We start from the raw sequence: 13,850 nt of genomic DNA on the forward strand, positions 1-13,850 counted from the left end.
CTTTGTTGAACCCAAATTTTTTACTTGTAAAAATAATGAAGAGGAAAGGATAATGAAATACTTGTAAAAATAATGAAGATGAAAGGATAATTAAAAAAAATAAGTAAATGTTCATTGCATCATATATACAATGCAAATATAAACCCCAGAAATAACACTTCAAATGAACTGAAAATTAGGAACTTCAGAAAACTGAGATGGGAAGATAAAGATAAAACAACAAATCTATTAATAGCAGGGCTAAAGAAAATTTGGCGGCATTTGAAGAGAATCAATCCAAAAATTGTTTGTAGTCTGTTAGTACATTAGTTAGTACAAGAAAGATATACCTTTTCATGGAGAGTACAGTCATTGCACTTTTGAAATTGCATTTCTGAAGTAAAATTGGGTCTGAGTCAGAATTAGAATGTGATGTAAAATTTACCTTTGTTGATACACATTTTCATAACCACATTGTAGTCTGGAAATTATTCTTGTTTTTATTAGATTGAATTTGATGATTCTTCTTTTTCCAAAGCTTCTTTGAAATCCAGAGGATTTAATTTCTATGGATGGTTAGCTCTGTCACTGATGTAGCTATCAACCTACTCTTTAAAACAAAAAAAAAGACAGACAAATTTGGGACATAAATATCTTCAAGTAACATTGAGATTGTTGAAGAAAAAAGGGAAGGTAAATATCTGAAACTTTGGAAAATAAAAATTACATGGAAATTTTCAATATAAAATCTTTTCCTCTATTCCTCTTTATTTTGCTCCTTTTTATGAAGTCAAAGCCCCTTTATATTAATCCAGAAAACTCCTGTTCCTACTTGGTTGAGAAACATCCTCTGCTGTTTCATCACATTTCTTTATCGTGAACGATCATTCCTTTCATAGAGAATCAAGGGAGATTCCTGAAAAAAAGAGGACATTAATATTTCTTTAAAGATAACACTGTTTACATCCTCTACACAGTGTTTGCTGTATTATCTGCTCTATTTCCTGTTGATGTGAGTAACTCAAAAGACTGTGCATGCAATACAGTGTATAATTAACCATTTCTGGAGTTGCTACATTTTTAAACCATTGTAGTTGTTGGTGGGATAATGAAAACGCTTTCTCAGTCATTGCTGGAGCAAATGCCTTATTACTGGATCCAAGAGACATTGCTCCATCCCAGTGTTTCTAGGTCTAAAAAGCATTCACCTCAGAGGAATGTAATCTTTTAACCATACAAGACTCAGAATGTCTGTGGTCCAGCAAAGCCACTGTCTCTGGAAATTAACCACATGCTTATGAACCGGTATTACACTTCTTAACAGAAGAGCCAAAAGAAGCTATAATGTATAGTTAAAAGGTCTGCAAACTAGTTTGTATGTAGCAATAAGATTTCAATGTCATTAATGAAGTTAATTCACATTATTATTGATCTTAAATCTGAAGATTTAAAAAACAGGACAGTGTTTCATAATACCTTTTGGGAATAGTATGACAAATATATCTGCAATCAGGTATCATTTCTTGACTCCTTAGGTGCTTTCTGGAAAGATTGTGTACTATGTTTATAATGGGTTGTTGGATTATATTGACACTTAAATAACTTAAACTGTCTTTGCCTCTGCTTACTTATGTGGAAAAACAATATTTTTAGAGAGGTTTTGATTCATTTCCAGATTTTTTGAGTGAAGGAAGTCACTTTAACTGGGTGGGGTTTATTCGTAGAAAATCTTACTTCTTCTGTTTCATGGGAGAACTGACAGAGATTAGTTTTCAAAGGAATACCAGATAATGTTCTGCAACAACATCATGTCATTGTGATATTTTAAAAATAATTATGTGTTGGAGTAATGAATAAGTAAAGATAACAAAGAAGATTGCTGAAGGCTGCTCACATTTGCATGGGCAAAGCTAAAATACGTGTTTAATTGTATTCATTCTCAGACTTCTTTAAGGAAATATTACATTTCTTAGGTAAACATACTTGAATTTGTATCCAATTGTAAATTAAAATTCATATTTTTACTATTCACACAGTTAATAAAATACTCTCCTTCTTGTGTCTACAGTCATATATCAAAAATATATCCACTAGAGCTGCTGTGACTGACACTGAGTAGCACAAGCACTGCTATTTTGGGAGCGGGTGCAGCCTAAATGGGAGGCTAGGGTGGAGTCATGGGCTTTTGCATGTTAGCTAATTTTCCTTCTGCAAGCTATGGAAAGAGAATTCTGTCTTACAGTTTTAAGAGCAAAAACGGAGGCAAAGTTGTGTTTTCACTGAAAAAAAAATTATGTAAAGTATGTCAGGGAATATGAGTGTACTTGATTCAACTTTCTCTAAGACTAATTCTGTTCTTAGCTGCATAATAGATCTAGAGCAGCTTCACAGGAAGTAAGACCACTTAATAAAGATAGGAAAGGTTTTACAATTTATATTTATACTAAATTACAATTTTTAGATCTTGAAATTTGGTGTTTCTTTCAGTTTGTCACCTGCTCTATCTCTGAACTTTGGTGCATTCATGCAAATACGGTACTGCATGCTTTTCCTAGGGTCATATTTGTGAAATGATTTCCTGATTAATGTTACAGGAAATATTTCTGATTTTTGTTTGACAAGCTACAACTGGTTGGGATATCTAATTATTAAAAGCTGCTGATGTCTGAAGTTGCTTTGCTAAAACTCAGATATAAATGCTCAAAACTGAAGAACGGGTAACAAAGACTAACTTTCTGATTCCAGCTACAGGAGGGAAAGCCCAGCCTGTCGAACCTCTGATAAGAACCATGTTTTTCACAAGCATCTTCTAAAAGTTTTTATACCCATGGATGTTTATACACAGTTTGAATTTGCTTGTCTAAATTCTCATGCGGAAAATTGGTGCACTTTCCAGAGCTGTTAATAAATTTTTGGGCTTGCTGTTGAATCTATAGAATGCTAAAATAATTGGTTATGATCTGTCTGTACAAATTGAAAAGTTTATGCATATGTAGCAATCGGTGCAAGAAAAATAATAAGATTAAATTAGTGAAAGTAACATTTTTAAGAGGACTTAGATATTTAGAATTATTAAAAGGAAAGACAGTAAATTTGTTGGTAAGTGGCCTTCATTCTTCTGTGTTCCCATGTGTTTAGGATTTCATTTGAAGGGCATAAAGGGTGCTAGAGCCTGCCTGTACAAGCAGAAGCAAGTAAGAGTGCCAAACATTTAATACATTTCTCTAAATTTTAAAGCATCTAATAGAGCTATTCTTCTGGGCTGCCAGAAAGAGCAAGAATTTGGGCCTTTAGCAGTGTCTTTAATGAGAGAGGCTCCTCTTCTGTATGTTACCTGACCAAAAGGTGGTAGAGTGCACTGTTGAGTCAACACAATTGTTCTGCCTTGTTTTTTAAATATTTGCAGGGAGTTCACAGATGATTAGCTGACAACCAAGAATGAGACTGTAGAAATGTATTGTTTGAGAGAATCCTAAGCTTTTGACTCACACACAAGAATAAGGTTTTATAAGAATAACAGAGGGGCACTGAGTTTATGAGTCAATATATTGGGCTGGAATGCAGCCAGCTGTAGTCACGGAACAACAGTAGTGCGCTCCGGAAGTTGACTACTTTTTGTGACTTTGTAAAATATTTCAGAATTTGCAAGAACAATTACACCTAGAAGCGCAATTTCTTTTAAAAAATTCCATGTTTGTTAACTAAAAATCAGACATTTACACCAAGGCAGCTCTTGTGTAATAATATATGTACCTCTACGTGGCCTGTTTCCACTAGCTGTATAACATGGAGAAAAAAACATAAGAAAGATGCTCCAGAGAAGGGAAATAACAACAGCTATTACAGGTTATATTGCTTCACAGTCGGACGGAGCTGAGTAAGTATGCACCTCACTCCCAAGACAGTCTAGAAGTCCCTTTAACAGAGTATTTGAAATACCTACATTTTTGTTGCCAATCCAGTGATGCAGGCTTGATATGGGACCACCTCAAACTGTTCACAAGTCATGTGTGACTCAAGCTATATATATATGTTGGTAATAATGTCTTACAAACACAGACCTACAATGCTCATGACGACAGTGGATTAGAGCAAAAGGCAAATGGATAATTTTTTTGTTGTGGTTAATCTCAGTCATTTTAGGGGCAAAGCTTGCCCAGTCATTTGCTAGTTAAAGGTCCATAGTACGCAGTCTAGTGTTAGTGATGCGTATAGTCCTAGACGAAAATAATTATATAAAATACTGGAAAAAAGTTCTGAATTGTGAAAATATATTAACAGTATGTAAGAATACCATTGTAAGCTTTATGGACAGTTTTTATTCAGGCAAAGCTGCAATTGAATGGTTTTCTAATCTTCCATAGACAATAAATGTGAATAGTTAAAAGATCAACTAAAATCAATATAAAATAAACTAAACTAAGATCAATATAAATAATTAAACTAAACAGGTAAAGAATCCTGATTTCTAGTTTCCTTTTAGATACTATGCAAATATGGACAAACTTAATTTTGAGAGGGTACACATGTGTCCTGTTAGGGAAGATCCCATCTCACCTACTGTGGACATAGAACATGGCATTTACACCTTACAAAATGAACTTAATTCACAAAAATCCTCTGCTCAGCTCAGACATGCTGATCAGATCAGTCCCTCCAAAATCTGTAAATGCTTTTTATTACCAATTACTTTTCCAACAGTCCATCAGCAGTATCAAAGCACTATTTTCCTAACAGTGAACTGAATAAGTAATTTATTGTCAGCTGATAGAAAAGATTGGTATTTTAAATGCTGTATTTATCTTGCATTCAATCACTGGAATTAAAAATTTTATCTACTGGGCTGTTTATAATTGATAAAATACAAAATATCCATATCTGCTGTAAGGGAAAAACTGGACTCTTGTTTCTGCAGAAAGAGGATACAAGTTCCTAATTACAGTAATACACTATTGTCCCTCTTCCATCCTGTTGGCAAGTAATGATTATTTCCCTTTTCATACAAGTTAGCAACTTTAAAGATGTCATTTATGCTATTACAGAGGCAAACAGTGTTTACAATTAAAACCTTTAGGCTAAATTCCATTGCAGTTGGGTTTAGCTGTATTTTAATAGACTACATTTTGTAATTAACTGTAAATAGCACTGGTTTCAATTAAGAAAATGTTACATATGTTTCTTGAAATACTTTTTCATTTTTTCTTTGCTGATGGTATATCTTTGCTTGTAACTAAGCTGTTAACACTATTTTCAGTTTTAAAAACTAAAATAGTTTATAGATTTATTCATCATGAATTGAAATCACAAAGGAAGAAATAAGTGATCCTGATAATTTTTATTTTCTTGCCTGTCTTTTCTAGAAATGGAAAATAACATTTATCTGTGAAATTATTACATTTCTAGAGCATAGGAATTCATCATTCTTGTTTTCTTTTACTTCCATGACAATTAAGCAGCAACAGTAGGACTAAATAACAGCAATCTTTTGATATTATGAGGCCTAACATTTATTGAATAGTCAGTTACAATTTTTTGTTCTACATCAATTGTGATTCTGTATTTCATGATCTCCCATCTAAATTTTAACCAACGTTAGTAACATTTAGTTTCCAAGATCAAAAGTGATTGAGTGCTTTCAGTCTGTGTTGGCAGCCTACCAGGAGAAAAAATATACATGCACCTGATAATACTAGATTGTTTTGCTTACAGTGATTATATTACTGTCAGTGTGTACAGAGTGGAGTATCCATTCACAAAGTAAGATTTTTAGTTATAACTTCCAGAAGGAGAATGTGTCTATGGCTAAAATACTTACGAAGAGTGTTTTAGTGGTGTTACTACACATCTGGATGAATAATACTTGTACCTACAATGTGCTGCAGTTCTGCGTAGAGCAAACAATGATTCATTCTCTTCTAATACACCTTTTCTTAAATAGGGTGATTCATATCAATACTTCCCTAGAGGAAGGCACTGTATATATATTTGTTACTGAAACCAGACTGCAAGACCCAACAGAAGATTTTTCAGCTTCTCTTAAGACAGAGCTCTGTAGGACGTTTTGTTGTTGTTGAATAGAACACAGAAATTAAAAATTTAAGTGCAGGTCTGATTTAGATTCTTAGCTGACAGAAATGCCATTTGTCTTTTTTTAGTAATGACATACTACCAAATCAAGGGCAACAGCTTCTGTGAGCTAGACTTGAGAAGATGGCAAAAAACAAGACCTTTTTACAAGTGCAGGCTGGGCATTAAGGAACAGAAGCACTAAGAACCTACTGTTTGTCTGTTAATGTCCTACCACAGCTAAAGTAACAATCAGATTGTTCAATGCCTCATCACTAGTTGCTACAACACAAAAGTGCAGTGCACTCCAAGGCTAGATGAAGCAATGGATCTGTGCTTCCTTTCACTTTTAATATAGAAATATGGTTTATGGGAAAAACATACCTTGTATTCAGTTCTTTGTCTAGATTTGAATATCACCAACTCCATAATCTCAGTTCATAGTGTAATTTTTTTAAATTTTATGTTCATCTTGCAGGCTTTGGACAAGGTGCAATGCTTTGTTCAGTTATCTTTCCCAACTTGAGAGTAATTTTTGCTTTGAGCTATTACTGATGATTCTGCCCAGTAAGCAAGTCCTTATTCTACAAATAATAAACTGTGAAAAAAAAAAAAAAAGCACAAGATCACTCTAAAAATGAAGAATCTACTGTTTTGCTGAATATGCATTTTGTCTCCTGTTTATACTCTCAACTTTTCCCTATGCAATTCTCTACATATAATCATGGTGTGATATTAACCTTGGAAAGATGTGTTACGGGAAGGGAATCGGGAACAGATGACTGAGAGTGCATAATTAGAAGAATCATTTTTTCAGTGCATAATTAGAAGCAGCATTTTTTTGCAAAAGAAGCCACTGTGATACCTGGTCAAAAAAACCCCCACATATTTGTCAAGCAATGCCAGCCTTCAATTTCACAGACTTGATGGCCAGAAGATTCTCTGTTATTATAGAGATTGAGCAAGACCTTCTAGCATGTCCAGAGAAGGGCAACGGAGCTGGTGCAGGGTCTGGAGCACAGGTCGTACAGGGAGCGGCTGAGGGAACTGGGGGTGTTTAGTCTGGAGAAGAGGAGGCTGAGGGGAGACCTCATCGCCCTCTACAGCTCCCTGAAAGGAGGGTGCAGAGAGCTGGGGATGAGTCTATTTAACCAAGTAATAAGCGATAGGACAAGAGGGAATGGCCTCAATTTGCACCAGGGAAGGTTTAAACTGGATATTAGGAAGCATTTCTTCACAGAACGGGTTGTTAGGTGTTGGAATGGGCTGCCCAGGGAGGTGGTGGAGTCCCCATCCCTGGAGCTGTTTAAGAGGAGAGTCGACATAGCGCTGAGGGATCCGGTGTAGTTGGGAACTGTCAGTGTTAGGTTGGACTGGATGATCTTCACGGTCTTTTCCAACCTAGGTGATTCTGTGATTTGTAAATACTGCACTTGTAAGACACAGTTTGATTTCTATAGCAGGAATTCAGAGATAGGATGTCAAAATTTTTAGGCTATTCCATGACACAAAAGAGATTGGAAATATGGGGGCAGGAGCTGATGGACAGGGACACCCACATTTTTTGGCACAAGCTAACAGTAAATAAGTTTAGCCATAATGTTAGGCTGCTCCTCAGCTGGTACACATCACAATTTGGCTTTTCTTAAAAGAGCAGTTGGTAGTCTCAGCAGTTGGAGAGCCTAATACTGGTTTTAAAGGCTTGGTCTGCCTTCTTGCCTACAGAAATATTTCCTCTGAAGGACGTTAGGCTATATGAGAAAGGTGATCTGAGATGTTAACATGGCTTGCCGTCCCTGATCCATGAGTAAACGGAGGGTCTCAAGGATGTTTACATGGTGCTATGCAGTGCAGAGATAGCTCAGGTCCTGAGAGCAGTATAGCTACATTCACAGAGCACTCTGCTCAGATTTACTAGGTCAACAGCCTTTGCAAAATAGCTGGACAGCTACTTTGCCCCACATTGAGCTGTGTAAACAGTCCCTATAACCTCCATTTCAGGTATAGCATAGTTAGTGGCAGGTATTTCTGCAGTGCCCTACATTGTACTGTGGGCAAATCTTTGGTTTCAGAAGACCTTAATTAAGTATTAATATGTTGTTATTAGATTAAAAAAACATGATAGTTCCATTGTAAACTGCCCAGCATTCCCAAGTTAGTGTTATAATGGATGATTTCAGTCATCTTACACTAGGGGTAGGGTTCTATTTGGTAAATTGCCTAACTGAATTCCCTGACACCCCAGGGTGGCACCTGAACTAACTCTGTAAGATAGGTTTGAGTATTTCCATGATATATTTCAGTCTGCAGTTCAGAGAAATCCTATCCTTTTGATGCCACTCTGATTTTATTAAACTACGTGCCTTGTAACTGAGCAAGATAGGATAATAAAACATACAGAAAAGATTCTAATTAATTTATGTATGCTTATGGTAAGGTTTTTCTAAGATTTTTTTTGTTGAATTCTCTTACCCTGAATGACTTCCTGCACTCTGTCTTCAGTCAGTAGAATTGCTTTTTGTAAACTAATACGGCATTTTGGAAGTTCTCTAGTCAGCCACCTAACACTGAAGTGCAATATACTGACTTATGCAAGATCCCAGCTGCTAACAGATGTGCAATAGTTATGGCTAAATGAAAGTCTGTCTTGGAAATCTGTCTTTGTGATATGAAAGTATGCATGATGTTTCTCTCTCTTAGAATAATAATCCTACTGTGCTGAAAACTGTACCTGTCAAATTAATAGAAACTACTTAAAGAGTGGAGCAAATTCACACAGTAATAATTATATATTTAGGAAAAGTCAACTCAACTTTTTTCACAAATCTATTGGAATCTTTCAAGAAGTCACTGAGCAGGTGAATGAGAAAAAAGCAGTTGATAAGTCTACTTTTATTTGTAAATGCCAATTAAAAAAATCACACGTGTCAAAGACTCCCATAGAAGTTAAGCTCTCAGAGGTTAAGAAAGAAGATCTTCACTTGGGTGAATAAGTGGTTAAAGGGTAGAGGAAGAATCAACAATGAGTTTTCAGTGGGTTTTGTAGCTGTAAGAGTATGTAGCTCAGTGCAGTCTAACACCTGATTATTCAGGTTTTTGAGTAGGTTTCACAAACTTGTGAAAGACAAAGCCTGAGATACTGGTTTCTCAGACTAGGGGGAATTACACTAGAATTTGGAAAAGAAGTACTATTCAAACTTCCAATCCTTCAATCCACAGAGGAAAATAGGCTCAAGCTGTTGCAGTAGTAGTAATTAAAGTATAAGAAAAGAGCACTTCAGTTAATCCTATTTATTTCTTCATTTGTAATGTTTCATGTTTATCAAACACATTAGGCAGGCCATTGTAATAAGAGATTAAAAAATTCAGCAACAGAAAAGTGACTAAGAGTCAAATTTTAGCCTTACTATAACTGTGATTTAAGAACATACATAAACATTAATGTTATTTGTAGCTGTGGTTTGAATCAGTGTACTAGACCACTTTTTCTCAGAAACCGAATGAAGAATCACAAGCATGGGAGAATGTATCTTCTTTATTTGTACTACTATTGCAAGAGTCTCAATGAATAGTAAGTATATAGTATAATATCAAAAGAATACAAATTAATAATACCTTTATTAAACAATATTTGAGATCAAAAGAAAGCGATAAGATTTTTAAGACCTACATTCCATTAAAAATAGCTGATACAAGTTTCTATTACTCTTTCCAAAATAAAAATGATAGCGTTTACACGTTGATTTGGAGTACCACTTCCACAACAGGAGAAATTTCGACTCATTAAATTCTTAAATTTACTTCAAGGATTCAAAAGAGACTCTAGTTTTATTTTAATATTCAGTTGCCTTAGGGCTTCAGAAAATGTATGAAAATGGAGGAGATAATCCACGGAGATAGGGAAATTGGTAAACAGCCAACTCCAGAACTAACACAAATGGGTACAAATAAACAGTATAAGCAGTAAGTGGCAAGCCAGCTTATGCTGGTGCCATATGAGGCTACAGAAGCATGACATAAATGAAATTTTTAAAAGATCCAAAAAGCCGGCTGGCTAATCGGTGCATGTTCTCTCTCCTGTGTTTTCCAACGTCTTTTCACAGTTCATTTACTCATTAATATAAAAATAATGGGATATAGAAGATGGTGCATGATTAAAATATTATTGGCATTAATTTAGTGATATTCTTTACTGAATGGCCTACTGAGGCTTTTGCTGTTTCAAGAGCCTGTTTAGGTAGCAAACCCATCCTGATTTAAATGTTTATTCTTTCCTGGATACTGTGGGTTATACCTGTAATTGTGTGAATTGATCTAGTTCTCCTGATTTTTTTTAAAGAATTTACTCTCCTTGGTGTGAACACAGCACATCTTTGGGAGAGGAATCTAGCTAGCTGTAAGCCTGCCAGAGCTAAATCAACAGTCCCCATGTATTTTGACATATCCTCTTCTGAAGTGTAGTATGTGACATATCAATAGTAACAGTGATGGATTACTTTCCAAAGCATTTTAACAATTTTCATCTTCCATTTTCAAGCTTTGTGATCACATTTTCTAACATTAAAAACGAGGTAGTTTTTGCAGGTCATCAATTTATTTTTTATGCCATTCTATTAATTCATACTTAATATTCAGACTTCAAGTATTGGTCTTGCTTGTGTTCTCTGAAAGCAACATTGAAATTAATCTGATCTTAAAAGAAAAAAATCTTTTCTCCAACGTTTGTTTAAGCAGCCTTAAGTGCATTACTAAGCCAAATGGTTAAGATTAGGGCACTTCCTACTGTACAAGAATTTACGAGACAATCCATGCAGTACTAATTTACAGCCAAAATACTACTTTACATTTATTGAATATTTTACAGAAGAAAGAAATCCTTCAAGTGTACAAAATGTTACAAAAGGTGTTATCACTGACAAGCAGGCCAAGAGAAACACCTGGAGTGTGTGTTGCTAGATACTTGTGTTCTTTCCAGTGCCGCAGGCAGAGCTAGGTTATCCCTGGCAGCTGGGCAATATAGCATTTGGTATTCAACCATTGCCATCCTGAAGCTAGATGTGTGCTCATTAAAAATGATTCAGACTCATTACTTTGCAGCCGTTCTTTTCAGACTCCAGCCAGCTGTTCAGCGTTGGTAGCGTGTCTGTATGTGGGAGAGGTGAAGTCGAGTGGGGAAAGAGGGAGTTACGTGATTTCCCTTTAACGTGGGCATTGTAAGCAGAGCTTGGTTCTGCATACTGATTTCAGCAGGCAGCCAATGTCAACACTGACATTTTCAATCTCTTTCTTTTATGTCGCATTAGTGGAAAGTGACCTGTTGTGTTTGTGGAAGCTCTGGAATCCCGCAGGAGAAGGATCACTCAGCACCGTGGCAGGCTGCCAAGTACAACTTGTACTGAAACACAGTGGTGTTGAGAAGTTGCATTATCAACTGAAACGCACTGTCGGCTTAGCAGGAGGTAGGTTAGACTGTTGATTAGCTGAGTTGTTATGACCAGCTTACCCTCCAGGGTACACTGCACCTCTGCTGCCTGGCTCTTCCCTTTTTTTTTTCCTCCTTTCTCCTGACGTGATGTCTCCTACTCTTCTTGGAGGGAGGTGGCCATGACAGAATCCAAAATTACAGCCCGTTCTAGCACTGTACTGTGCTCAGTATCTGTAGTGTACACTGGGAATGGAGGGCCTTCATTTATGAGGAATAGTTTCTTAAACTGCTCAGTTGTTCAGTCATATGTTTTGTTCCAGTGATAACAAATGCTAAAAAGTGTAAAAGATACTAATTCAAGTTTTATTTCTGATATCCTGTTTCTTTGGCCTGTTTTATGAAGTCAGAAGTTTCGGTATCTTTTCACATTCTAATAAGAATACGATAACAAATCCATCTAATCAACTGAGAATAATAGTTTAGCCAGTAGGAAAGGGAAGTAGCTTAAATAAGTGTCTTGCAGATGGAAAAGACATACTGTGTGCTAAAAATACAAATGTGTTTGTATTGTTCCAAGAATTCCTGATTAACAAGAACAAACTGAGAGCAGACTAGGTTTACGTCAGGAGGTCTTAACTGGAGTACTAGCAGGAAAGGAGGTACTTCAACCCACCAAAAAAAAGTGCTTACTGCAGAAAGATGATATAAAACAAATTGTCAGGCAGATCAGAGTCATCTCAACTTTATCCAAAGCTCCTAACATCTAAAACTTCTCATGGGCTTACTTTTAGCTTCAGTCCTCAAATCTGTGACCGTACTTTTTAGAAAAAAACTAGATTGTATATGCAGAATGTGGACTTTCATCACAGGGCAGGCAGTGAGACTCTTGCACCCAGTACTTCCTGCTGCATAGGAGCCACAGAAGATGGAAAAGCGTAAACCCTCTCTATATGACTGCACGGGGAGTGGGAGCTATACAGAGCTTGGCAGGCTTCACTGACAGGAGGCTGGAGCTTACCCTGCCAGAGGACAGCAGCAAAGAGTTGAGTGTATGTTGCTAAGAGTGTCTACGTGTAAAATAAATTAGTAAATACACTAGAATAAATTGGGCAAGGTAAGCAGATGACTAAAAAGGCTGCAGTTGAACAAATCTATATTTAAAGTCAATATAAAAGTACTGAACATGTGGAGTAGACTTTCAGAGGAAATAGAACAAGTATTTGTGTAATATGAAAATAGATGTGATTTATACATATTTATGCATAATACAAGCTTCAGGGCTCAGACAGAAGAAGGGCCTAATCTGAAAAGAGTGAGGCAGGTTGGTGTGCCATTTTAAGGAAGAACTGTTGGCCTCAGAATTGACGAAACGATTTTTACGTATTGTGATTGAATGTCTGACTTACAGCTTATGGAAGTTCACCTGAGTTTTTTCACTAAGCTATGCATCATATAGTACTGTTTGTTCACATTAGTGGCAAATACTAGATCATGAGCTGTTAAGTTCCAGTTTAAAAAAAACCTTTGCATTGTTCAATTCTTTAATATTTTCCTAAATGAGGCAGTAAAAATTCTGAAAAGAAGCTGGTAAGCTTTAAGCAGTGTTAGCATGTTTTTCATACTGCAATTATGTCATTATGTTCTTACATGGATATGGTACATGCTCTACTGGAGGTATCTTTTTGAGGATGAACGTGTCTTGTTAATATGAGGAATATCGTCAATGATAGAATATCAAAATAATAATTTTAAATATCATATTGTTGCATCCTGATCTGAGTCCTAAATATTTGCTCATATCTGCACATTACTTTATAAAGGCAGGTAATTTGCAGTGTTGGAAACGTCAAAAAATACTAATGAAAGATGATAATAGATGTTTTTTAAAAGAACTAAGCAGCAGAGCAACTGCAGCTGTCAAACGCTGCATGATTACAAAATTTGTTGTTTAAATTCAAGGACATCAGATTCAATAAAGAAACAAACATATAGAATATTGAAATAGTAAAAATATTACACTTTATTAGTTTTGACCTATTGTGTAATTTTTAACTGGCCACATAAAGTCTGCAGAACCTGCAGCACTAAAGGACTGTCTTGTAAGGCATATTGTAAATGGGTTGAACTTTGATTTTTTCAAGTGACCTGTGGCTAGATATTACTTGTTAAAATCTCAAGCAAAGACATTATATTCATCTGAGATTGTAAGAGTATATTTCTTTTGTAGCTTTAAAATGTTGGGTGTAATGTGCCCTGCTGAAAATTGAAAGCAGTGAACACAGCTTTTGCAAGTGCCTTGTTCCACACTTACCAGAAATCTTGCAACAACAATGCTGTGATTTTGCATGTGTAAACACAATGGAAAATGCGATATTAATAA

The 13,850-nt window shown here is 35.8% G+C and overlaps 1 long non-coding RNA gene across 1 annotated transcript in view; it reads left to right on the forward strand.

Annotated features, from left to right (window-relative positions):
• The window catches only part of LOC113479927, a 59,450-nt gene that overhangs the window by 10,780 nt on the left and 34,820 nt on the right, over window positions 1-13,850 (forward strand). Inside the window, exon 2 of the long non-coding RNA XR_003398378.1 lies at window positions 11,349-11,504. This is a non-coding gene — a long non-coding RNA (uncharacterized LOC113479927). The remainder of the gene's footprint in view (window positions 1-11,348; window positions 11,505-13,850) is intronic.

Source organism: Athene cunicularia, assembly GCF_003259725.1.
Source record: "Athene cunicularia isolate RWA chromosome 4 unlocalized genomic scaffold, athCun1 chr4_part3, whole genome shotgun sequence".
NCBI lineage: Eukaryota > Metazoa > Chordata > Aves > Strigiformes > Strigidae > Athene > Athene cunicularia.